A 27381-nucleotide genomic window follows, 5' to 3' on the forward strand; every position below is an offset into this window, starting at 1 on the left:
ATTAAAACTTTTTTAAAATTAAAAAAGAGCCCTTTAAAGGTACAAAAACTTATTCAGATAAGAGTGTTTTCACACTGTGTTTTTCAACATTGTCAATTTAAGTTTAAAGGGAGTAAAGCCTCTGTTAAGGCTATGAAGATTTTTATTTTATTTTAAATTGTCCTACAGTATGATATGTTACCATATTATCATGATTAATTGAATAATTGTAATGTGATGATCAGATGCAGATATCTAAATCAAAGAATCGGTGGTTGGCGGTGGATTATTATATATTTTTAACAACAGATTCAAAGGACTCAAAGTGCACCAGATTAATGAATTTATCTTTAAAATGTACATGAATTAAAATTTTCTCCCCCATGGGAGACCCGCCCCCCAGTGCCCCCTGACCCCCTAGTGTTACGATTTTGCCCCTCTGCTTCATTTTGAGCCAGGAAAAACCCTGATATTGGTCCATATATATTTTGCCTACCGTAGGCTACATAGTGTAGCAAGGTAGTCTTCAGAATTTTTTATCATTTTATAATTATATACATTTTAGGGTACACCCCAAGAATCATAAAAACATTTCGAACCCTGTGGTGGTGTACATAATTATCGATTGGTGTGATGAACAGTGTGGTGGTGGTTTGTGTGTGTGCGTGTATTGATTGTTCTGTTATGCAGTATGATGCTGATTGTGGCATTGTTGACTGCTTGCGGTCACCACAGCAGGCAAGAGGATTGTGGTTAGGCTGCAGACAGACTGACGTATGTGTGTGTGTGTGTGTGTGTGTGTTGAATGTCCCCTCTCTAGTTGAGGGGACAGACTAAACGCAAATTTTTGACCATGTATTTGAAATATTTCTACCCTTATCAGCATGTTTTTTGTTCTGTTATGTTGGTGTAACCTAATACAGGTTGATTTATTTCTATTTATTATAGATTTATATTTATTATGGAATGTACATTGCATTTGCACAAATCCACTGCATTTTTAGGTTACTTTACTTGTTATAACTGATTTTACATACTAAGATGTCTTTTTTACAGAGTGCACAAAACAAAATAATTTGATTATAGAAATGTATGTAAAATATATAAATAATTTATTATAAAATACTTAAATATTATATAAATGTTGAGAATAGAAATATATCTATTAATAATAAAATATTAAAATATATTTCAATCAGAGCACTAGTAACAGTTTACAATTGTCTTTTTCCGTAGCAATACACATTTTTCCAGTATTGGTCATTGTAAAGATATGTTGCTTCCAAAACTTTAACAGAAACTAGATATTAAAATCTGCAGAAATATAAACTCATAATCCTCAAAATTCCTATGTATCTACCCCATCATTTACACAATATGTTATTTGAGGCTTTATTCCTAGATAGTAAAGTGTCCTTGCCGATGATAAAGCATTTCAATGAAATAGTAGTATCTCTGGGTGTGTCTGTGTCCTTTGCAGGTGTATTTTTATCATAATCGATCTGGATTTCCTCCCTTCCAAGACATCAGGGATGACCTTCAGAGTAGGAGGGGTTCACAAATACATACAGGTTTGGTGCCAGCCCTGAGATTAATGAACTGCTACCGCAAAACACTAGAACACACACAAATTGCAGCAAACACACACCAATATTGTTCCCTATCCTGTCACAATTATACACATTTTCTTGCAATGATTAACATCAACACCTTCTCAGCTTTTGGGTTTCCAGCTGGCCTTCAGGTGCTCTCTCTCTCTGTGTGTCTGTGTGTGTGTGTGTGTGTGTGTGTGTGTGTGTGTGTGTGTGTGTGTGTGTGTGTGTGTGTGTATTGACGCGCTTGCTTCCCCTGGGCTGTGTTTGCTGGTGTAGTGTATCAGTGGGGCAGCACCGTGGCGCCATCCGTCCTGCTCCCACCACCAGCCCTCAGAATGCATTACACACCAATCGAACACAGCCATTCGGGATAACTCCACTTTTACCTACTGGACTGCACTGCTGTTAGGAGCTTTTGTCCAGCTTCTCGCTCCCCCTCTCGTCCTGTGCATTTTCTGTTGAAAGGATCATGTTACACAAGCTGTAGAGACCACCTCAGTGAGAGTTTGTGAGTGGCTAAACACACACACACACACACACACACACACACACACACACAGAGAGAAAGAGAGAGTAGCAGTCTTACTAGTAGTCGAACAGGTGATTCAGTGGATACAGATTCAGCTTACAATATTTAGTCCCCTCCCAAATATCATTTAACTGCTACTGTCAAATTTGGGAATTGTTGTAGTTTGGTTTCAAAGATTGTCAAGTCATACATGGCTGACTTTCATTTAGGGAAGAAGGAGGCGGGAACTGCCAAACGCTCAACGTAACTAATTCCACAAAATAAACCAATAACAAAACGAAAGTAAAGTTGTAGCTACAGTAGCCCTCACGAATGACTGGTGAATAAACTTAAATGACATAACTCAAATCTCCTTCCGGAGTTCCTCTGTGGGATAGCCTATCATAACAATAGAGAAGAAAGCTGTCAGTCAAGACAACTTCACATTTCAGGTTGATTATAAACTTAAGGAATACAGCATGAACACATACTTTTTTAAAGTTTAACCAAAATTTTTTCCCCCTATCTTCTTTAACTATACATGGCAAATACTTTTATTCTCTGGCTCCACTTGAGGAAGCAATGTTTACTTGAGAGACTGCCTGATGAAGATGGATAGTGATCAGTTAGTAAGTCAGATACTCCCTGTTTCTAAATATTAAAAGATGATGTGGGGCTTTGTACTAATCCAGATCCAGTCCTAAATGTAAACTGCAGGCAATGCACATATTCACGCTACTTTGTCTTAATGCATGTAGGCCTACATAAGCTCTGGATGTGGTGAGACATGTTCACAAGACTTGACGTGTGTCACTAAGTGATTGTGATAAGCAGTGGTGTGCTATGACCTTTGCTGCCAGTGTGCTTGTGCCCTCCTGCAGACAAGGGGCTTGAGATATCTTATGCCTCAGTCACACCAGGAAGTCGACCAGAATAGCTCTCAACGTGTGAATGAGACTGATGAGTTTGTTCCGGACTGTCAGTAATATATGTGTGTGTGTGTGTGTGTTAGTGCAGTATATGTTTGACAGAGGTGTGAAACAACACATGGCTCATTGTTTTAGGATTATTGATTAGAAAAATGAAAAGTACATTGGCGTTTCAGTTAAAGTAAGGTATCGTTTTATTTATCAATTGTTAATCAATTGTTTTCAAAAAAAAGTCTGCACAATTGAGCTCCCAAGAACACTTCTTGAGTTATGATCTCCACTAACATATAATTGATCTATTATTACAAACGTAATTTTAGATAAAATATATCCTTTATGTTAAAATATGTAGGTTTTATTAATGAGTGGGGTCCCCAAAAGGACCTCAAATTAGATTCAAATTGGATTCAAATTATGAAATGAAATCAATAAGTTTCAGAATTAAAAAAAAATATTGTATATATATATATATATATATATATATATATATATATATATATATACAGTATATATATATATATATCAAAACAGTCTGTTAAATTAAAGAAAATGTTTTTTTACAAGTCCACTGTATTTATTTTTATATATAAAATAACATATTTTAACTTATTTTCAGGCAGGATTATTGTGATGAACCCTTTATAAATCATTTTATTATTATTATTTGGTGTAGTGGCTTTTTGAAGCACGTGTTTTATTGTATGAACACAAAGTCTTGGTGCTGAAAATCATGTTCTATATAGATATCCTTATGAAAACGGATCCCTCAGGAAGTATAGATATTGATCAGGATTATCCTTTATACTCGGTTGCACCACGATTACCAGCTGGGATCTGTGTGAACTGTTTTGATTTGTGTGTATATGTGTGGTTAGTGTGTTTCATTTTGAAGGATCCTTTTCCGATATTTTATTTGCTGCAGTGATAGTTGGTTGGACAATTGTGCTAAAGATAACAAACTGCAAATATGCCCAAACTGCCCTATTAAGGACAAACTCCCACAAATGCACACGCTCACTGTCGGTCATGTATGAATAATTCAGCAGATGATAGATGGATCAGTTTGAGTGATATCCTGAGGGCTGTGTGATTATTGATTGCTCTGTTAGAAGGCATAATATTGGCTCATCTCTTAACAAGTGTGTATTTTTTTCATGCCTACGTTTATATCTGATTATTTAATTATATTTTTTCTTGTTAATAAGCAAAAAAACTCTTCTACACCTTTTGTATTTTGGCCATAAAGGAGGCCTATCTTTGCGTGAGGCCTATGGTGGTAGCTCTTTATCATTCACATTTGTGCATACATTGTATATCATACCATACCATGAATATGTGGATGTGTGTGTCTCAGATGAGCAAATCTTATCTGAGTTCTTGTTGTCAAGTCCAGTGTTCCTCTCTGGCTCAAATTTCCCGTCATGTGATGTAAGGCTCTCTGATCAATGATTCAACTGTGTTGCGTATGTGAGCTCACATGGTCCTTTCCTTTTGTTTTTTAATATCTTTATATTTTTCAGCCTTACAATCATACACTCATTTTCATTGATCATTTATAGCAGTGTTTTTCAACCTTGTTCCTGAAAGACCCCCAACACTGCACGTTTTCTTCGTCTCCCTATATTCAAACACACCTGATTCATCTCATCAGCTCATTAACCCAAGTGATTAGTTGAATCAGGTGTGTTTGATTAGGGAGACAAAGAAAATGTGCAGTGTTGGGGGTCCTTCAGGAGCAGGGTTGAAGAACACTGACTTATAGGAAAGCATGGAAGATATACATATGGTTTCATAGGGTGAATGGATTTTAGGCATTACAGGCACTCTGGGGTTTATTTATGTGTGTATATCGAAGTGAAACTGCTTCTTTAAAAAAGTCTAGGGCTGGACTTACTTTTGTCCATGGGGAATAGATTGGATAGTTTGATGGTTGTGGTTTGCTATTGCTGTGATGTCATGTGAGTGACAGGTTGTCCCAACCTCACGCCAGTAAACACATCATCGGACAGGAGAATATATAATTCTGCAAGGTTATTTTGATTAAAGATTATGAGGGCACATTCATAAAAAATATAATGTGCACGGATAAATGTTTTATAATGAATACTGCAATATTCTCTAAAAAAAACAAGTCAATTTTGAATTCATGGTGACTTTAAAGTCACCAAGCATATTTTTTATCCACTGTGTTAATGGCTATTATTTCACATGCTTTTCTGCATGATGATTCATGTTTCAAATGTTTCGTCTTTTCTTTTTTTTTTCATATCTCACATGTTCCTCATGATGCAAGTCTGTGTGACAGGTCACATAACCCTGGCAGACTCAATGATTCTTCAGAGGCGGTAATATGCTGTTGACTGGGGCACTTAATGATATGTCATCCTGTGGTCTACAGTCTCTTTCTTTCTCTCTCTCTCTGTCTCTCTCTCTGTCTCTCTCTCTCTGCCACAGGTATTCAGATTTCACCTCCTAAAACCACCTTGTCATCATTTACTCCTCACTGAGATAATCACTCCTAGTTTGTAGTCAAACAGTCTCCATGTCCAGCTGATCCTGGTGATGGGAAGTGAAATACAGAGGGTTAAATACAGGTATAGGAGCATTACAGTTTGTCTTACAACATTTGTGAAGATGCCTCTGGTTTCTTTAAAACAGAAGATGAAGAGGTTCAAACTCAAATCAGAGAAGACAGGTCCGCCGTACACACACACACACACACACACACAGACATGCTTTCATTTCAGCACTTTTCTCTGAAGCACTGAGCTGAATAATCCAGCTTGCTAATGTGTTTCACTCAAGCAGTGAAGCAGATAATCTGGCGTCTCTCAAAAAGACACAGTTCTCTCTCTTACTCCTTTTTCTCTCCTTTCCATTCGCTTTCTCTCACCATTTCTGTTTGTACTTTTCAGCAAATCAAGTTTTTTGATATACAGCTTCACACAAATATAGAACGTTTTTTATGTGTTGGACAATATTTATTTGACACATGATAATATTTTATGGCAAAGGGAGGCAGACATTTATAAATAAGACTTATGAAATCTGATAAAGATTAGTTTAATTACGCACACTGTTTCGTGTCACTGGTTTTAGTGGATTTTATAAGTTAATTCATCTAAAAGAATTATTAATATATGTATAAAACATTACAGTTCTTACTGTATTTTTGATCAAAGAAATGCAGCCTTGACTTTTTCCAAAAATATTAGAAAATCTTACTGACCCCAAACATATCTTACTTAAATTGTATGTACTGACATCCTAACTGCTAAATTTAAAACCATTATCCTACTCCTTTCTTTTCACCTATATTTGTGCACTATTTTGTCAGCAGGATAACATGATCATAAGCAAGATGTTATTTAAGTTTCTGATAGATCTTTTTCAATAATAAAATTTTGTATTACAGTTTTTTTTTTCTTTTTCTTTTCTTATAGGCTATAGCAGATCCTGATGACCAGACCTCAGATTCACATGGCTTTCATTTTATGAGTCACGTCATGATGGTGGTCTGTCTCGGTTGTAATGACGCAGTCAGGGGTCAGCTGGCTCCTAGTCACCTCCTGTTACAATAACAAACGTAGTGTTTGATGAACAACAGTCAGTTTATGAATGCAAGTAAGTCACTGTGTATCTGAACTCTTGTCAGTGTGATTCAGGCACTAAGTCTGTCCCCTGTCTGGCCATGTAGGCAGACTTGACCGGGTGACTGGTTAAAAAAAAAGGCTCTATTAATGTTTGCGATTGCAATAATGACTGTAACTCGTGCCACACTTTAGGTTTGTGCATGTGCAATTCACAAATTAGGGATCTATTAACAGATCATTTTTATGGTTGTAGTTTCTGGCTCTGATAGGTATCACTACAATTAAGCAAATCTTATATATACATTTTCTATACAATTAAGAAAACCAACAGCTGTGATGGTCAAAGTGGAAACTGCTAAATTAACATACATTTGATTTGGCAATAAATCAATACCAAATATTGTCTGAGTGGTCTAATAAAAGGATAAGGAAATCGATAACAATTCAGCAAGGATTATATTGATGAAACCATTTTCAACACTGATAATAATATGATGCGTTTCTTGAGCAGCAAATCAGTATATTAGAATTATTTCTGAAGGATCATGTGACAATGAAGACTGGAGTAATGATGCTGAAATCTCAGCTTTGCCATCACAGAAATAAAATGATTTTTGTATTAAAATGTATTAAAATAGAAATAGTCTATTTAAATTGTTATATTATTTCATCATATTTTTGTTTAAACTGTAATATTGGTCAAATAAATGCAGCCTTGGTTAACACTTTATTTTGGTGTCTTTGTTACACGTTTCATGTACTTATTGTTGAAATAACAGTAAATTATGCATTATCACATGCAATTAAACCCTTACACTTCTTTCAAAAATGACGTTTTTAAAAATATATATTTTTTTTACAATATTGAAATATTAGTATACTGTTTATTAAATATTTCAGAATTTGTAATATGAATTTAGCTAGTGATATTTTCTTTAACAGTTATCTTTAAAACAATAATTGGGAACATAAATAATGAAATTGTTAGAAGCAAAAAGGGAAATACAACCCATAATTAATAATCTGATTACTTGTGAAAATAAAACAAAAAGAATCTTTGCTTTTCTCTGAACTCCTCCAAATGTAATCCAACCAAGATAATCTGAGTTTCACTTCCTTTCCATAAAGGCATGACGCTGCTTCTTGTGAATAAACACCCATGCGAAGTATTCTTCTGAGTATATTTGTTGAGCAACATCTCTGTTAAAGGGGAATCTTTGAAAACACATACTATGATTCACATGGTTCTGCGAAGTAAACTGTTGAAGCAGAGTTAATGAAGAAATGTTCTTCTTGCAGATGGTGAGGCATGAACCTTCAGACTTTTAACTGGATCAAATCAAGTAAAGTGAAGTCTTATTGTTGTTGCTCTACTACAAGGCAATTAAAACAAAAATGTAGCTTGCAGTGTCTCCTCTGCCCTGTGGTGTAGTTGGTGAATATGATGATGTCCCTTTGTTTAGTCTGAGATCTAGTCATCAATTCTGACTGCCTGGCGATGTGAGGAGAATTTAAAGATCAGAAACAGAGGGATGAATGGTGTTTTGAAGTCACCAAGCTTTGTTATGGATAGGAAATTGTCAGACATTACGTGCGCAGATAAAGCCAAATATTTAAGTGTGTGATAAAATAAATTAAAGTTGGAATAAGCATTATGGCAGGTTCATTTTTGTTAAATGGCTGCTCTCTGAACACACAAAGGAAATACCCAAGAGGCCGTGAGGTCAAGAGTCAGTTCAAAAGCCTTGCCCCCCGCCCTACATATCTCTGATAACTGAGTCACTGGCCTGAATTCATGACCATAACCCTTAAACTCACCAGTCTGGGGTGCAATAGCCATGTGCTCGAGTGGTCTCATCTTTACAGCTTGCAATGAATCTACAAAATAGGATCGGATATAAACAATAAGGAAATAAGCTATGCTACATGTCCAAGGAAAAGTTCAATACATTACAGAAGGACCCAAGTTCCAATATATTTTAGGGCTGTCAAACGATTAATCGCATCCAAAATAAAAGTTTGTGTTTACGTAATATGTGGCTGCACTGTGTATAATTATTTCATATACATAAATACACACACATGCTTGTATATATTTAAGAAATATTTTCATGTATATACTGTATATAGATTTATATATAATTTATATTATATATAAATATTTTATATATTTTTTTTTAATTATACATGAATGTGTATTTTTATATATATACAAAATAATCATACACAGTGCAGCCACATATACAGTGTAAGTGTAGAAAATGTTTTGTCTTTTATTTTGTAATTTACGTGCGCTTCCAGGTGTGACGGTCACATGGGTATTGGTGGGTATATACCTGATAGTGTTTCCTGTTTGGGGTGTGTGGAGAGGGGGTGAGTAGCGGGGAGTGCTCACTTTCTGTTGACCGTTAGCATGTATGTTCTTCATTGTTTCTGCGTGTATGTCAATAAAAGCTACTGAATATTCAATGCAAGAAAACGCGTCACGGATATTTCCTGCTGCCTAGCCTCTCAGCGGCTATAGGTTGCCGCTACATTTAAGTCAACAGAAAACTACACAACCAATGGATTATGGACGCAACTTGGAAACGGCTGTTTCTGCATACAGCATGTAGTGGCGGACGTGCACTGCAGAGTTTGGATTGACGGACACGACGCACATACAGACGGCAAATGAGGTACGTTCGCGGTTTCATGGATCGTGCTGTATCGCCGTAGTGGAAGTTGTGGAAGACGCTGTTGTTGTCATTGGATTGGCGCTGAGTTGAACGCGCTCTGTGTTGCTCTGGTACTTATGGGCTCTCGTGTGATTTACTGCCTGGTTACGTTCATTCATTGTTTGGCTCTGTGAGCGTGCGGTTTGAAACGGAGCTCGCATTGTCCGTCGCGTTGGAGAATGATGAATTCAGAGGATATGGATAACGCTGTTGTTGATGGCAGCAAACGAGAGCATAAACCCACGACAAAGGCGTTGGTGGCTAAGATTGAAGCCTTGCAAAGGGATCGCAAGAGTAAAGTAAACAAAGTGAAGAATTTGATCGGATCAATGAAAGAGCTGATGAAATGCGATGATAATGCGTCTCAAGTGTGTTCTATGTTGAAAACGATACAGGTGCTTATGGATGATGCAATTGCGCTACATAAAGGAGTATTGCCTCTACTACCTAATGAGGAACAAAGTAAACAAAATGAATGGTTTGACTCCATTTTGGAACATTATAATGGTTTTGTGGATGACGTTCAACGATGGACGAACGAAGCTTGCACCGCTTCTTCTATTATCCGTGGGCCTGTGGTTGGGGAAGCCATTGTTACATCTCAAGGAGTTTGTGCATCTGACATTACATCCTCTATTGACATGTTGTCTACAGCACACAATACTCGGCCCTTCAATGTACATCACCTACAAGCTGGAATGTATTCCGGGAACCTTGAAAATGAAATTCAACCAACGGACAGTGCTTCAAATATAAGCAGTAAAAGATCTTCTGGAGCTACATCTCATGGGTCTCGATCCTGCCGATCTTCTATGCGTCTCAAGGCTGAGGCAGAATTGGCTGCTTTATTGGCTTCTCAAAAGATGCTGCAATTGAAACATGATTTAGAGGAACGAGGGGAACAGTTGAGAAAAAGGAAGGAAAAACTGGATTTGGAAATCAAATTAGCTGAGTCAATGGCAAGAGTAAAGGTGTATCAAGACGTTCAATCCGTATCCTATTCATCTGTGGATAGGAATGTGTTGAAACCCCTACATTCGGTAGCAGAACCATTTGTTCCTTCTGCTAGTGTCCCAGCAGCATCAGAGTCCATACCGGTAGCACGTACATCATATATCAATGGTACACAAAGGATCCCAAATTATTCTCCACCTCGTTTAGGACAACAACAATCAACAAGACCTAAAATGAAACCTTCACAAGCTACATTGCCTGATTTGTCACCATTGGATATTCAGAATCGCGATGGTCATGGGTCAAGAAGACCAAGTTCCCAAATTGACACAGGCCATTCAAGCATGCTTCAGCTTATGGGTAAGCAAAATGAAATAGCTGCCCTATTGGTTAAACAGCATAACTTGTCTTCCCTTCCACCTAGAGAAATACAGTACTTTGATGGAGATCCTTTGCGCTTTCATGAGTTTATGCGTACATTTGAGGAAGTGGTGGAAAAAAAGGCAGACAACCCAGGAGATTGTCTGCACTTCCTGGAGCAATATACACGAGGACAGGCGAGAGAACTTGTTAGAAGTTGCCAGCTCATGACCCCGTCACAAGGTTACTTGAAGGCTAAGGCTTTGCTTAAAGAGAACTTCGGCAATGAGGTAAAAATAGCTTCGTCATACATGGAAAAGGCTCTTTTATGGAAGACTATAAAATCTGAAGATGCTAAGTCTTTGCAAGAGTATGGTCTTTTCCTAAGGAGTTGTTGCAACGCTATGCAAGATATTCACTATATGAATGAGCTGAATCTCACCACTAACATGCAAATCATCCTCTCAAAGCTTCCTTACAAACTCAAAGACAGATGGAGAGTCGTTGCATACGAGTTAAAGGAGCGACGCCACAATCAAACCACCTTTTCTGATGTTGTTGATTTCATCGAGAAACAAGTAAAAATTCTATCTGATCCTGTGTTTGGTAATATTCAGGATGTGTCACCTGTTGGAGGTAGGAAGATGAATTTTAAAGCAGGTCAGCCGAAAACTAGAAGCAGCTTTGCAACTACTGTCACTGCTATACCTGAAATGAAAGAACACCATAAGATATCAACTAACAGAACCTGCCTCTTTTGTAATGGTGAACACATGCTGGATGTCTGTAATAAACTGATCAGAAAAAGTCACAAAGAAAAGATGAATTTTCTGATGACGAGAGGAGTTTGCTTTGGCTGCTTGCATACAGGTCACCTTAGTAGGGACTGCAAAATGAGAAGTGTCTGTAACGTATGTGGTCTTAAACACCCAAGTCTTCTTCACATTTACCCTCATGAGAAGGTAGAAACATTGGACAAGAAGAAAGCTGAATTTAAGTCCGCAGTAGCTAGTGCTATGGTCTCTCTCCAAACTAGTGGTCTTACTGGGGCTGGTAACGACAGCTGTGCATTACCTATCGTCCCAGTTTGTGTCAAATCAAGAAAGAGTCACAATGTGGTGATGACGTATGCTTTTCTCGATTCAGGAAGTTCTGCTTCTTTCTGTACCGAAAGTTTGATGAACAAGCTCAACCTCTCTGGAAAGAGAGTTAATATCCTTCTCAGAACTATGAGCCAAGATAAATCAGTTGGTAGCTACGTTCTAAAAGACCTGGAGATTTCTGGATTGAGACAAGAAGATTACTGTGCATTGCCGGAAGTCTATACACAAGAGAGCATGCCCGTGACCATGGAAAACATCGCCTCACAAAAGGATCTTGAACGTTGGCCTTATCTGAGTCATATTTGTCTACCTACGATTAATGCTGGTATAGAGCTTTTGATTGGAGCTAATGTTCCAGAAGCATTGGAGCCTTGGGAGGTCATACGTAGTCAAAATAATGGCCCATATGCCGTAAGGACCCTGTTCGGATGGACCGTTAACGGACCACTCAAAGGAGCTGGCATGAATGGAGATGATGCTGCTAACCAAATTTCTGTGACTGCGAATAGGATTGCAGTGATGAAGTTGGAAGAGTTGTGGAAGCAGCAATTTAAGGCCGATTTTCCAGAGACTGCTCATGAAGAGATGGTGGGAACATCTAAAGAAGATCAGCAGTTTATGAATTTTGTGTCCAATTCAGCAAAGCTAATTAATGATCATTATTATATTGGTCTTCCATTCAGAAATGCCGAAGTAGTCATGCCTATGAACAGGAGAATTGCAGAACAACGTGCTCTAACTCTACATAAGAAGTTCAAAGTGAATTCTTCCTTTCATGCAGATTACACCACTTTTATGGAGGATGTGATTCATAAAGGTTATGCCGAAAGGGTACCTGCGGCTGAACTGGAGAGACGCGACGGACGTCTGTGGTATTTACCCCATCACGGTGTCTATCATCTCACAAAACACAAGATCAGGGTTGTGTTTGATTGTGGAGCTTCTTTTCAGGGCACATCACTGAATAGCAAGCTTCTACAAGGTCCAGACTTAACCAGTTCGCTGGTGAGTGTACTAGTACGATTTAGATTGGAACCCATTGCCCTAATGGCTGACATTGAGGCCATGTTTCATCAAATCAGAGTTCACCCAGAAGACTGTGACTTCTTGAGATTTCTGTGGTGGCCAGAAGGTGATTTAAATAGCAGTCTGGAGGAATACAGAATGGTGGTTCATCTATTTGGGGCTACATCATCACCTAGTTGCTCAAGTTTTGCATTGAGGAAATGTGCAATGGATCAAAAGGATCTATTCAACCCTAAGACAACGGACGTTGTTCTCAATAACTTCTACGTGGACGACTGCCTTGTTTCCGTATCTTCTGAATCAGAGGCTGTGCAACTGTACAAGAATCTTACTAGTATGTGTGCTAAAGGTGGATTTTGTTTAACAAAATGGACGAGCAACAGCCGTGCTGTGTTGAGTGTAATACCCGAGAAGGACAGGGAGAAAAAGGTAAAGGATTTGGATTTCGATCGTGACATCTTGCCAGTGGAACGAGCATTGGGAGTACAATGGTGTGCTGAATCGGATGCCTTTCAGTTCAAAGTGGTAGTCAAGGATAGACCTCTTACCAGGAGAGGAATTCTCTCAGTGGTTAGTTCCATCTACGATCCTCTGGGGTTCTTGTCACCTGTGATTCTGTCTGCCAAGAGGATACTGCAGGATCTATGTAGGGAGGGAATTGGATGGGACAATGATATTCCATCAGTGTATGTTCAACGTTGGATGAACTGGCTGGATGATCTGCGTTGCTTGGAGGGTTTTGAGGTCAGAAGATGTTTGAAGCCTGATGGGTTTGGAAATGTAACTACTGCTCAAATGCATCATTTTTCAGATGCAAGCGAACAAGGATATGGAGTGGTATCCTATTTGCTGCTCCATAATGACCAACAACAGGCATGTTCTACCCTCTTAGTGAGCAAGGCAAGAATTACACCATTAAGATCTGTTACAATCCCTCGCCTGGAACTTACAGCTGCCACTCTTGCAAGCCGTATTGACAAAATCTGGATGAAGGAACTCAAGATGCCCTTTCAAAACTCAGTTTTTTGGACTGACAGTACTTCAGTACTCAAATACCTTCGAAATAGCACCACTAGATTTAAGTGCTTTGTGGCTAATCGAGTGTCCGAAATCCTGAAGGTTTCCGATGTAGAACAATGGAGGTACGTGAATTCATCAAGCAATCCGGCAGACCTGGTGTCTAGAGGAGTGAAGGTGGATTCACTTTTGAAGAACGAGACGTGGATTTCTGGTCCTGCATTTCTCACTCGATCACCTAAGGAGTGGCCAACGGACCTTACCTGTAGGGATGTAATATTGCCTCGTGACCCTGAGATTAAAAGGAGTGCTTTGGTAAACATGATAAAAGTCGATGAAAATTCTGACTCCATATCAGATCTCTTTGATTACTTTTCATCTTGGATTCGACTAAAGAAAGCCGTAGCATGGATCCTTCGCCTGAAACGAATTTTGATGGACCGTAGCAAGGAAAGGAAACGACTGCAGACTGTTCTCGTCTCCTCTAATACAGATCCATACGTACAAGAGATGATCGTTAATCAGGAGATGCAGAAGTTTAAATCTACATCGTGTGAGGACTTACTTTCGTTGGAAGAATTGGAAAGGGCCGAAATGGAAATCATCCGACTTTCTCAAAGAAAGAGGTTCCCGGAGGAACTAAATAGTCTACGCAAGCATGGAGTAGTCAAACAAAATAGTCCTCTTTATAGTCTTAATCCAATACTTCAGCATGATATTATCAAGGTTGGTGGACGTCTTGCTAACGCATTGATCCCTGAACACTCTAAGCACCCAATTATATTGGCCAAAGATCTACACATTTCTAATCTAATTCTGCGACAAATTCACGAAGAAGTGGGACATAGTGGACGGAATTTCATGTTGGCGGCTCTTCGACAGCGATATTGGATCCCTGGAGCCAGCGTAGCCATAAGAACATTTCTGTCAAAATGTGTGGTGTGTAAAAGGTTTAACGCAATTGCAGGTCATCAACAGATGGCTGATTTACCTCACGATCGAGTCTCACCAGACAAACCCCCCTTTACTCATGTTGGACTGGATTGCTTCGGTCCATTTGAAGTAAAGAGAGGAAGAACCACACTAAAACGTTATGGAGTCATTTTCACTTGCTTGAACATTAGAGCCGTTCACATTGAGATGGTTGCTTCACTGGACACCGACTCATTCATTCACGCACTTAGACGTTTTATCGCTCGACGAGGACAAGTGACAGAAATACGTTCAGATAATGGAACGAACTTTGTCGGGGCTGATCGTGAATTAAAAGAAGCGATACAAAATTGGAACCAGAGTCAGATAAACGACGTTCTTCTACAAAAGAAGATTAAATGGACTTTCAATCCTCCTACCGGTTCACACCACGGGGGGATCTGGGAAAGGCTCATCAGATCTACAAAGAAGATACTGAACTCCATTCTGCGAGGGCAGAGTTTGAATGAAGAAGGTCTTCATACTCTCTTGTGCGAAGTAGAGTCTATACTTAACAACCGACCCATAACCAGATCATCTTTGGACCCTGATGACATGGAAGCTTTAACACCTAATCATCTTCTCCTTCTAAAAACAAAGTTTACATTACCACCTGGATTGTTTGAGAAGGAAGATTTGTATGCCCGTCGAAGATGGCGTCAAATTCAGTATTTAGCCAACCTGTTTTGGAAAAGATGGATTAGTGAATATCTACCTTTACTGCAAGAACGCCAAAAGTGGATGGTAAAGACGCGGAACTATCAGTTGGGAGATGTTGTCCTGTTAATGGATGAAAATGCACCAAGAAGTTCCTGGATCATGGGTAAAATTATTCACGCAATAACGGACAAAAAGGGATTGACAAGGCAAGTTAAGATCAAGACTAGGAGTACCTGCTTAACCAGGCCGATTACCAAAATTTGTCGTCTTCTGGAAGCTGAGGAATTTAAAGATTAACTATGACTGACATTTGAGAGCTCTCAACTGACTTTTGATATGACCTTTTGACTTGGACTTGACTGATTTACGGACTTTACTGACTTAGACTTGAACTTTGTATGAACTTTACTCCGTTACAATGATGAACACTTGAGTGCCTTGGACACTTTCGCACACATGTATTGTTTCACATTTTCTTAAGCCTTTGTGAAAAGAAAAAAAAAAAGGGGAGAAAATCATGTATAACAATTATATGTGTTAATATTGTTCATGTTTTGATTATATTTGTGATTATTGCATTAGTATTGTGTAATAATCAGGGGCTGGAATGTAAGTGTAGAAAATGTTTTGTCTTTTATTTTGTAATTTACGTGCGCTTCCAGGTGTGACGGTCACATGGGTATTGGTGGGTATATACCTGATAGTGTTTCCTGTTTGGGGTGTGTGGAGAGGGGGTGAGTAGCGGGGAGTGCTCACTTTCTGTTGACCGTTAGCATGTATGTTCTTCATTGTTTCTGCGTGTATGTCAATAAAAGCTACTGAATATTCAATGCAAGAAAACGCGTCACGGATATTTCCTGCTGCCTAGCCTCTCAGCGGCTATAGGTTGCCGCTACATACAGTATTATGTAAACAAAAACTTTTATTTTGGATGCGATTAATCTTTTAACAGCCCTATATATTCCAATAGATGTCAATAACTCATGTGTATACCAAGCAACAGATGATGTACATGATTTGTGGCATTGAAGAAGGTTCTGTTTTTTTAATCTTAGACAATTGGCTGTCTATGGGAAAACCCTGTCTTTCTACTTTCTTCATTTGTAAACATCTACTTCCTTTACTCATGTAAAAAAGTCATTCATAATAATAAGACACAGGCTGCATCTGGAGCTTTTGTCTTTATGAATCAAATGATTTCTATTCAACATTATTTTTCCATAACAATGTTCATTTTTGTTGTCTGAATCATCTCTTTAGAAGATAATGCAGAAGACCATTTGAACTTCAATAAAATAAACAACATGATGGATTGGATTGTGCTATTACTGTCAGAATGTAAGTGAAAAGTTGTCTTGTGTAGATGTTAAATGCCATTGTTGGTGTGTGTGTGTGCATACAGAAAATCACACACGAGTCTGATTCATAGCCACTCTGTGAGATTGCAGCAGAAAGCTTGCGATCGATCCATCTGTCTCACACCTTTCAAGAGCTTTTCTGCTAATTGGTTAAGAGCATCCCATCAAAACGATGCCTTTAACCAGCACATGTCATGATAACACAGGAAGGATGTTAGTGAACTAAATCATGGAAACATTGATTCTTCAATATTTCAATCCATTTCATTTTCATCATATTTTTTTCTTTCAATCATGATGCAAGATGCAAGTATCTTAGATCGCCATACTTTGAAAGGGAAAATTGGATCATTTCTATGACTATCACCCCTTTGCACCTCAGGCCAGCCCAGATGGTTTCAAGGTACTTTTTCTGAAAGGAGAGCACTGTGTTGCACAGATGAGAATTACTACATGAAATGCCTGTAGTTGTTAATTTTCAAAACTCACTCTCTTTCTGTAAGGTCATGTTTCAGTGATGCAGGTTCAGCTGTGTTCATCTGTTGAGGATGCTGAATGACTGATCTCAGGTCAGTGGTGTCGCCTGGCGTCTGTCTGCCTCCTGTTAGCGGAGAGCTATTTATCAGTGTCAGCGGCTCCATACCTGAACTGACAGAGAGAGAGATGAACACTCTTCTAAAGGGCACATTGCACTGAACCCGTGAATACAGTGTGTTTCCTCACAGCACACACAGAGTGCACATATTTTTTGTCTTCTCTGTGAAAGGGTTTTCATTACTGTAGTTCTTCAAAATTGTGATTTAAAGAGTGTTTTGGAGTGTTATAATTCTAATTTAGCCCACTGTTGTCAGCTTGGGTGATTGAGAGGGTCTAACCTATTGTACGTGGGCAGCAGTTCACCATGTTGGCGCCAAAGCTCTATAAACACTCAACACGTGCACACACACACACACACACACACAGAGGGAGAGATGCTATCTGCACCCAAATCATTGTGACAGTGTGAGAAATGCAGATATGTGAGTGAGACTAGAGGAAGCCCAGCTGTTTGGCACAGTAAGCACGGCTGTGTGTATATGCGTTTCTGTCTGTATGTGAGTGTGTGTGGTTGCACTGTTTAAGAGTATTTGGGCGTGTTTCCTCTGATGTATATGTTTTTGTTTGATTTCTCTGGATCTGAGCCTCTGTTTAGATTATAACTATTCTCTTCCTGTTTCGCTCTCTTTGGCTTGCCCTTCCTCTCTTCCTTCATAAACCACAATCCTTAAGACAGAATATTCAACAAAATAGTAATATATTTTGGTATATCTCAATGGATTGATGGATGGATTGATAGATCCTGACAAGAAGCACAAACGTTACTTATTTAATTTAAATATTTAAATAGTATTTATATTTTATACTATAAATCCATTAAAAATTTGGTCTAAATGAATGGGTGTGTAGACAGATTGACAAACAGACACCTGAAGTGCTGTGCTGGTAAAAAAAAAAAAGACATTTAATTTAATTATTTTACTATGTAGTATTTTATAATATGTATTTCACACCCATTCAAATTGGATGGATGGACGGACAGACGGATAGATAGATATAAATTGAAATAAAAGTATAGCCATCTGACAAGCACATTAAACTATTGTTTTATGTAATATTTTATAATAGTTATTTACATCCATTAAAAATTGGATGGATGGATGGATGGATGGATGGATGGATGGATGGATGGATGGATGGATGGATGGACAAATAGACATGGATGGATGGATGGGCAAATAGACACGGGTGGATCGATGAATGGATGGATGGCAAGTGGAGACAAATAGATAGATAGATAGATAGATAGATAGATAGATAGATAGATAGATAGATAGATAGATAGATAGATAGATAGATAGATAGATAGATAGATAGATAGATAGATAGATAGATAGATAGATAGATAGATAGATAGATAGATAGATAGATAGAAGCATCTGAATATATTAAAAAATAACAAATCTTAATAGAATCTGACAAGCAGCACAAACACTAAGTAAAAAGTAAAAGGTTTGTTCTAGCGAGTATGTGTGCTAAGTATTCGTGTAGAAATTCTGATTTAAACTCTGTTATTATGATCTCCATTGTGCTGAATTTAGATAGATCAGTCTTTATGTGATGAGCCAGTGATGTTTTTGGCAGATACATCAAAGGCCGTTTCCAGGTTGTTTAGAGGACAGATGTGAATGGGCTGAATCCTGAGCAGGCAGGAAATCAGAGACAGGGTAAAATAAACAGACCAACACAGCTTGACCTTTCCTATAACCCACCTGACCTCTCCTGACCCTTCCTTCTCTCTTATCTCTTATCTCCCCCTTATTCTGACACTGAGGGTGGAGGACAAGTCGTCTATCTCCTCTCTTTTCTCTCTGTCCTTCTTTCTTACACACAGGCAGACACACAGATCAATCACTGTTCTGGCTCTGGCTTGTGCAGTCACTGAAAAGGCTGGAGTCTCACTATCAAACAGCAAGGAGAACGTTAGTGTGTGGTAATAAGAGGTGAAAAAAAGCAGGAACTGTCTACTGATCAGATCAGATGTGATCAAGAGACAGAATTCACGATATCAGTCACAAAATAAGTGTGAGAAAACATTAATGTGTTGATAGATTTGTACTGATGAGATGAGAGAGACTGGAAAATGAGGGGAGGAGGAAAGAGAACCAGGGATAAAGGCCAGAGCATAAGGGGTAAGAGAATCAGGGAAGATAACAAAAGTGATTTAGGAGCACGGGAATAAAATAAAATGGGGGAGTAGGAGGAAGGATCGGAGAGAGTCCGGGCAGAAGGACGTGTTTGTAATAGGAGAAGAGAAAAGGGGGATATTGAGGCACCGCAAGCTGTCATCCAGTTGGAGAGGGTCAAAGGTGAAGAGTATCATATAGGACACATGCATGCATGCACACATAAACTACAGTTCAAAACTTCATAAGACTGTTTTTGAAAGAAGTCTTATGTTCACTACGGCTAATATAATATTATATTGTTAAATGTTATTACAATGTTATTTGATTATATATTTAACTATGCGATTTATTCCTGTTATGGAAAAAACTGAATATTCAACAGCCCTGAGTGCCACGTGATCCTTCAGAAATCATTGTGGATCTTTTTTTTTTTTTTCATGATTCTTTGATGAATAAAAAAGTGAAAAAGAAGAGTATTTTAAAAAAAAGAATCTTTTGTAACAATATGAATGATGTTGCCTCCTCTGATCAATCACACACAATTCAATGGGAGAATTTTTATTTTATTTAGCAAAATTCTTAGTCCTCAAGCTAGGAAAATGACTTTTTAAAAAATTTTATCATTACAGATCAATTTAATATAATCATATGCCCCACCTTAAGAAATTATGTAAGCATATTATCATAGCACAAACTTTGCCTTACAATTTAAAAACCAAACTATTGTTTACCCACTTCAGGTGACACCCTCACACTTTCAAGCTAAAAACTTGCCCACATTTGTAACAGTATCCACTATCCAGTCGTTAGTTGAGTAACTTCACAACTGTTATTAAATGCTTGGGAACTGAAGTCAAAGAGATTCTTGCCAAGAAGTGACGTAAATCTGGAATCCACTAGGTGGCAGCGGCACTGTGAGTCTTGTGTTTATTCTCTCAAGTGGCTGAGGATGCACTGTTTCACAAGTTCAGAGAGTGTTTTTGTAGTGTTTGTTACAGGAATTTGCTTTTACAGAATCAACATTGCAAGAAGGTAAGCTGCCAGAACAGACTGGAGAAAATTCGGTTTAGAAATGAAAGTAAATATTTACAGCCAATCATCGTAATGGTGCACTCAGTAATTTTTTCCTCTTCAAACATTTCATACATAAAGAAATGAATGGTGCTTTTGAAAATATGTTTAAAATCATGTTCACTAATTATGAAGAATCCATACATAGGTCTATCAGCCTTACTAGCTGTTTTATTTTACATGGAGAGGGGCAACAGCTCTCTTACTAACAAACCAAAAGTCATTTGATTTTTATTGCAGAAGCCTACACTGTGTTATTGATTAGTTGTCTGCAATATGTTGAGCCTTTTTTTCTTTCTGCGTTGTGTCAAATTACAGTAAGAGAAGGAGAGATGGGTGCACACACACACACACACACCATCACAACTCATTCATGCAGCTATGACTCTGTGGTCTCAGACTAAAACAATATATTCCATCTCTAAGATGTCTGGCAGATGCACACACCGACAGACACACAGACAGGGAGTCCTTCACCGAACAAAAGGCATATTTGAGATATGAGCATCTCCCTATTGACTCAATAGCTTATATTTCGGCACCACCATTCATCTCCTCGTATGTCAGTGCTGCTACATGCTTCTTTTGTGCTTCACAGTTGGACCATCAGGGATCTCACATGAAATATTTTGTTTAACTGGCCCATGACCGGAGTCTGTTGAATCTCGATCAGGCTACCTGCCAACAAGCCTTTCTTTCTTTCTTTCTTTCTTACGTTTCTTGAAAAAATAAAATAATAAAACTGAATGTGAATGTTAAATTAAAAATGAATTACACTCATGTCATTCCACACATGTAAGACCTTCGTTCATCTTCGGATCGGAACACAAAGAAAGATATTTTTGATCAAATCTGTTAACTTTCATTCCCTCTATTTGGAGCAACACAATTTAAAAATTCAAGCTCCAGAACAATATTAAAGACATCATTAAAGTTATCCATGCGACTCCAGTGGTTTAAATTTTACAATTTTATGAAGTGACGCATAATTCACCACATAATTCACCACTTTATTTACGAAAAAAAATCACCTGCAGACCAGTAGGGGGAGCATCACCATGCATATGTGTTGTTGACGCAAGACGTATGTTAAACTGACATCTTAAAGATGTCTATCAGATGTTAGTAAACAGCAGATGCTTTCCAGATGAAGTGATCTTTAATGGGATACTTCAGGATAGCATTAAGCTTTGTATCAGTAGAAAACCAGTAGTATTTTCGAATTACCATGCTTCCCCGCCTCATATCCTCCTGATATGAGAGAAAAATTAATTTTTAGTCTGGAAAAAAATCCTCCGATGACGCAAAAATCGTAATTTTGCGTCATCTGAGGATTTTTGGGCTAGAGGCTAAGCCAGTGCTCCGCATGTTTTCACCACGCCCATATGGGGCGGGATCTCACTCACAGAATGTAAAGATTGTGTCACCCATTTTTCTGTAGAAGGAAGCTAAGCTAACGGGCTCTTGCCTCTTGGTCTGTGTAGAAAGTTTGTATTGTAGGCTAATCACGATGGAGGGTAGTTTTGAAGTTGAAATGGGAGAATAGAAGGGAACTTCGAAGATCTGTTGCGGGAATCTGATGCTCGCGGCTACCTGTACGAGCCAGTTGCGGGAGATGGAGGAACAAGGGGCGGCCGGAGCGAGACCTGAGCCCGGCCAGACTCGAGCTGGAGCATCAGCATGAATCTGATGCTTGCGGCTACCTTTACGAGCCGCAATACAGTGATAAACCGTTGCGGGAGAAGGAGGAACAAGAGGCGGCCGGAGCGAGACAAACTCAAGCTCGAAATTAAAATAACAGAAAATACAAAAATAAAAACGAATTTCAAATGCAAAAAATAAATAAATTAATAAATAACTAAAACTATCTCGATATTCGATATTAAAAACAATGACACTTCCTGGTATTGATTGATTCAACCTTTCATGATGAATGTTGTTAAATAATGTTAAATTAATAATGTAATTATAATTTTAATATTCCACAACAATTATTGATCTGCCTTATGAGAACTGAACTGAGCTGGACGATGACATCACTGTTTTCTCCAGAACTGCTATATATTTAAATGAACTAAATTAATAACTTTTTTACAACAAAAAATAAACATCACAGAACTTACTTAAATAATTAGTTCACCTCAAAAGGAAAATTTCCTGATAATTTACTCACCCCAATGCCATCCAAGATGTTCATGTCTTTCTTTCTTCAGTGGAAAAGAAATTAATTTTTTTGAGGAAAACCTTTCAGGATTTTTCTCCACACAATGGACCTTAAACGGTAGCTAACCATATTGTTGAATTCCAAATCAATGCAGTTTCAAAGGGCTTCGTGCTTCAAAGAGCTCTGCACGATCCCACCTGAGGAATATGCTCTTATCTTGCGAAACGATCGGTCAGTTTCTGAAAATTATAAAAATATATACTTTAATACCGTTCATCTTACGTAAACGTAAAGGTCTTCTTCTTCTTCATTTTTCTTTTTATGGCGGTTGGCAAACAACTTTTAAGTGCGCATTACCGCCACCTTCTGATATGGAGCGTGTATCACAATACCCTTGAAATAAATCCATAAATCCATAATAAAACCAATAAATAACTTCATAAATATCTATTAACATTATTAATATTTAAACATTATCAATAAATACAACTTTCTAAGACAAGTAAACTCATAATTATTAAGCCCTGTTTTACTCAAAAACACAAATATCGCTATACCCTACATGCCTTGAATTCATTTGTAATAGTTCCTTTATTTCAAATCTAATTTTTTCTTTTCTAAACCAGTTTTTTAGTCTAATCCTTTCCTCCTTATCCACAAGTTTCCTACGCCCCTTCCGGTTGGAAGTAAACAAAGCGCGATTTGACATGCTTGACACTTGTTCATTCAACAGTTGACAGTCATTCAAGTTATAGCGATCCAAACTAGCTAACGATGTGGGAACACAACCTCAACGAAATTAAAAAGGGTGAAATAACAGTACCTTTACCCTCCGCAGTAGTTGATTGGGAGTATTATAATAACATTATTAATAATCAATACTCATCAAGGCATGGTGACAGACAGTTGTGCGAGCTGACAAACAATTAAAATAAAAAATACACACTTAGTCATTGTGCTTTGGAGTTTATTCAAAATTATAAATGAATGTGCTACTAGAATACATTAACTGGCACATTTGGTATTCTGTCAACACAGGCTTTGATCCTGAGTTTAGGTGTAACATCAGTAGCGAACAGCCAAACACATGCTGATAGAGTTTATAGAATATTAAGAATTTAAACAAATGTACACAGGAAGATTCGTCGTCTTTTGGGAGGTGATGGAAACTACAGTCGTTGGCAGGATCAGAGACGGGCTCTGGTAGGATCACTGTGATTTCGTTTTCAGCTTATGTTCAAAACAATCATGTTTAAGCCACTGAATTAGTTTAGTCCGGTTATACATACAACCGCGAACAGCACATGATGTCCCTGAGCTCCGTAACGACATCTCTCGTAAAGATTTGCGTCTTTAAATAGTAAAATAATTCTCCGAAAAACAGCTAGCCTCTTCGCTAACTAACACACAAAATACCATTGGAATGCTACTTCCGCCGCCTCGCCGGAAGTTTCACCCACTTTATTTTTTACAGGAGCGCCCCTCGGAAACTTGTGGATACTTATGACAATTAATAATAACATGCTCAGCTGTTTCGGTAATATTACATAGCCTACCTCACACATCCCAGTTTTGAAATGTCACGTTGGAAAGGTCACGCTGGACATAGGCGGAAGTACCGCCCCATTACAAGCGCGGAGAAGGAAGATCGTTCAAATTTGATTGTATGTTGAATTACATATTTATGTCTATTTGTGTCAGTTATCGTTTGCGTATCCTGGATGTTTAATTAAAACAATTGGGCGGTAGACTACTTCTGACTTGACATGAACATCTTGGATGGCATTAGGTTGAGTAACTTAAATTATCAAATGTTCATTTTGAGGAGAACTAATCTTTTAACCTGGTCTGTGACGCTATTTTCTCCTGGAAACAAACTTTGTTGCATTATTTTGGGACTTGACTTGTATTGCTGATTCACATTAATCCATTTGCAGAATTATTGATTGCAGATCTTTCTCAATTGAATTCTCAATACGTGACTTTTTCTCATATATTTACTAGACAATGTTTTAATTCCTTGGTTTCGTTTAACCCCGAAAAGGCATGGAAAAGAAGAAATAGTAGAACAAGAGATGGTATGCGGAGACAGAGAAAGCCAGTGATGGAGTGAAAGAAAGATGCCAGAAGTAAATCTCTTCTCTCTGTTGGAGCAATGTGATCCCCTTCTCCGCTTGGCTGCTTTTGACTGGAACTCCTGTTCTTCCCTCCCAGAACAATGCAGGTCAGCTTAACTTTCAGTCGAGGGGGGCACCCTGTCTGCAGGTAGTTCCTTACACACACACACTGCTGAAGTTTACCTGAGGTTTGGGCCAATAAATTCTATATCTACCTTACACTTGACTGGTATACGAATACAGACTCCATCTTTTTCTCTTCGCATAATGTTGCTCGCACAAATAATGTGTTCTTTGAGCTTATTTGAGATCACAAATAATTGAGATTTATTTAAGGAGTTTAATCATTAAGAAACGCTGTCACATTAGAAGAAAGAGATTTTGTCTAACTGTGTGTGTGTGTGTGTGTGTGTGTGTGTGTGTGTGTGTGTGTGTGTGTGTGTGTGTGTGTGTGTGTGAAATATTGGACTCCACACTTTTTTTTTCTCAGCATACTCATGTATTTATGTGTACATACCAGCGGGAAGCAGCACTGAGTAAGAAAAATCTGCAGACAGGAAACAGTGTGTTTACTCAACAAACTTTGAACAAACACAAATACACCTTCCTGAAGTGACAGGCACAGATACTCTCTGACATTCATGCTGAGAGCCTTCTTAATGCACATTATACAGAAATGACACAAATTCACAAAGAGATTCAGACTAAATATACAAAGGCTACATATCGGAGCTAGTGGTTTACTAAAAAGCATCTTGAGGGACATCTGAATGAATAGGACCACTGGAAAGGTGTATTTTGGTCAATTACATTACAAATGCATTATTTATACATGGAATTTTCAATAAGTTTGGCACTTAATCAATTGACATTACTTGGAAAGAAAATCTGTAAAGCAGTTTTAAAACCCATTTTTTGGAAAAACTAACAAAGTAGAAGAGAATTTACAATACAGAGTTGAGGTTGAAAAATGTATTGATATTTAGGAATTACTGTATTAGTTCATTATGTTTAGTAGTACTTTTTTACCTATTTCAAAACTTTAGAAAAGAAAACATTATGATTAAAAAGTGTGATGAAACAGAAGTAGCAACACGACTTCTGAGTGAAGACCGGTACTTGGTTCTATGCATTGGTTCAAGATTGAATTTTAAGATGTGGGGATTGCACTCAATAATAAAGGCAGATGAACGTGAGTGTCACAGAAGTGTGTATCCAATATAAAGAGATGCGTGATGCAGAATGACCGATGAAACAGACTGTAAACACAAAGAGCGTGAACATCTACCATAACTTTAATGACAAACACTGAACTGAGGAAACTGAGGGCTTAAATACACAGTGGATGGGGCAGTCAAAGAAACAGGGAAAGGGTGTGCAACTAATCAGAAACCTCAAACATGACAAGGAAAGAAATGCTGCCTTCACAAGTTCACATATGATTTCCCTAGTTAAAAATTGAACAACGCCCTCTCAAGTCGTATTTACCACTATGAAGTTGGGGGTGCCTGAGTTGTGCATGCCATAAAATTTCAACATTTTGGAGGGGAGAACGATTGCTGCTGTGACTGGGATTATTTTTCCACAACAACTACGTTGTCTTGTCTTGTTGTTAAAGTGGTGCATATAGGCTAATCATATGAAGCATATTGTATGTTTTATACACAGTGAAAATAGCCTGTATTTGACAAGTTTCTGAATCGTCAGCAAGCTGACTATCTAGATCTAGTGCAATGAATGTTTATGCTTGTCTCTGAATTGGACACTAAATATAATTTTGGCTTTTAAATGATTTCTCCAATAAATAGGCAAGAATAAATATGCACGGCGAAGCACTTGAATGCGACAAGCTCGTAATCACAACTTCACAAGTGGGAAGTAGGAAATTTCCAATAGCATGTGAAGGCAGGAAGAACAGAACGTGATTATGAAACTCTGATACTTCACAAGACAAGACATGATAATGAAACTAAACATGACCAGGACTGTGAGCTTGCAGGGGCGGTGGTTTAAATGAACTAAATGATTGGAGAAGTCCTGCAAACTCTTCATTAAGATCTAGAATGCTATTAGAAAATAGATTTTCTATTTCATGCCGACTTTAAGATGCTCAAGAAGGTGCATGTAAAATATGTTACTTCTTTTTACTTGGTTGCAACACATGATATTTCCAATAATTTATATACACATTTTTAGTTGAATGAATTCATTATGTTTTTTTCATAAATGACTTTTTGGTCTCTGTGTGATTGTTTATATGGCTGGTACTTATTAGGAAATTCAGGCTTTCTCCTTGTAAGTGTCCATAAATAAAGAGGCTTTATTTCCTCATTGGCTGCTCTGTCACCTTGTTTGCGAATGGCTTCCGATGGGCACTCCACTTTTCACACTTATTAATCTCATCCATTAACACATACATATGTACACTGGCTTCCTCTCCATCTCTCTGCCTCTCTCTTTGACACACACACAGGCCCAGCCTCTCGGTGAGAAGCCACTGCGAAACTGAATCCCGCCACTACAAGATAAGGC

General features: G+C 38.1%; 1 protein-coding gene across 2 annotated transcripts in view; it reads right to left on the bottom strand.

Annotated features, from left to right (window-relative positions):
* Nucleotides 1-23042, bottom strand: part of pstpip1b (proline-serine-threonine phosphatase interacting protein 1b) — a 33334-nt gene extending 10292 nt beyond the window's left edge. Inside the window, exons 1-3 of one of the 2 annotated variants that reach the window (XM_089129569.1) lie at nucleotides 22742-23042; nucleotides 17261-17414; nucleotides 8423-8482 (exon numbers count right to left, since the gene is read on the bottom strand). The gene's annotated coding sequence lies outside the window, so the exon portion shown is untranslated. Of the gene's footprint in view, nucleotides 1-8422; nucleotides 8483-17260; nucleotides 17420-22741 lie in introns of both variants that reach the window. The other variant, XM_089129568.1, reaches the window with a different exon arrangement.
* Nucleotides 23043-27381: the final 4339 nt, after the last annotated feature.

Source organism: Pimephales promelas, chromosome 1 (genome assembly GCF_988280905.1).
Source record: "Pimephales promelas chromosome 1, fPimPro1.hap1.1, whole genome shotgun sequence".
NCBI lineage: Eukaryota > Metazoa > Chordata > Actinopteri > Cypriniformes > Leuciscidae > Pimephales > Pimephales promelas.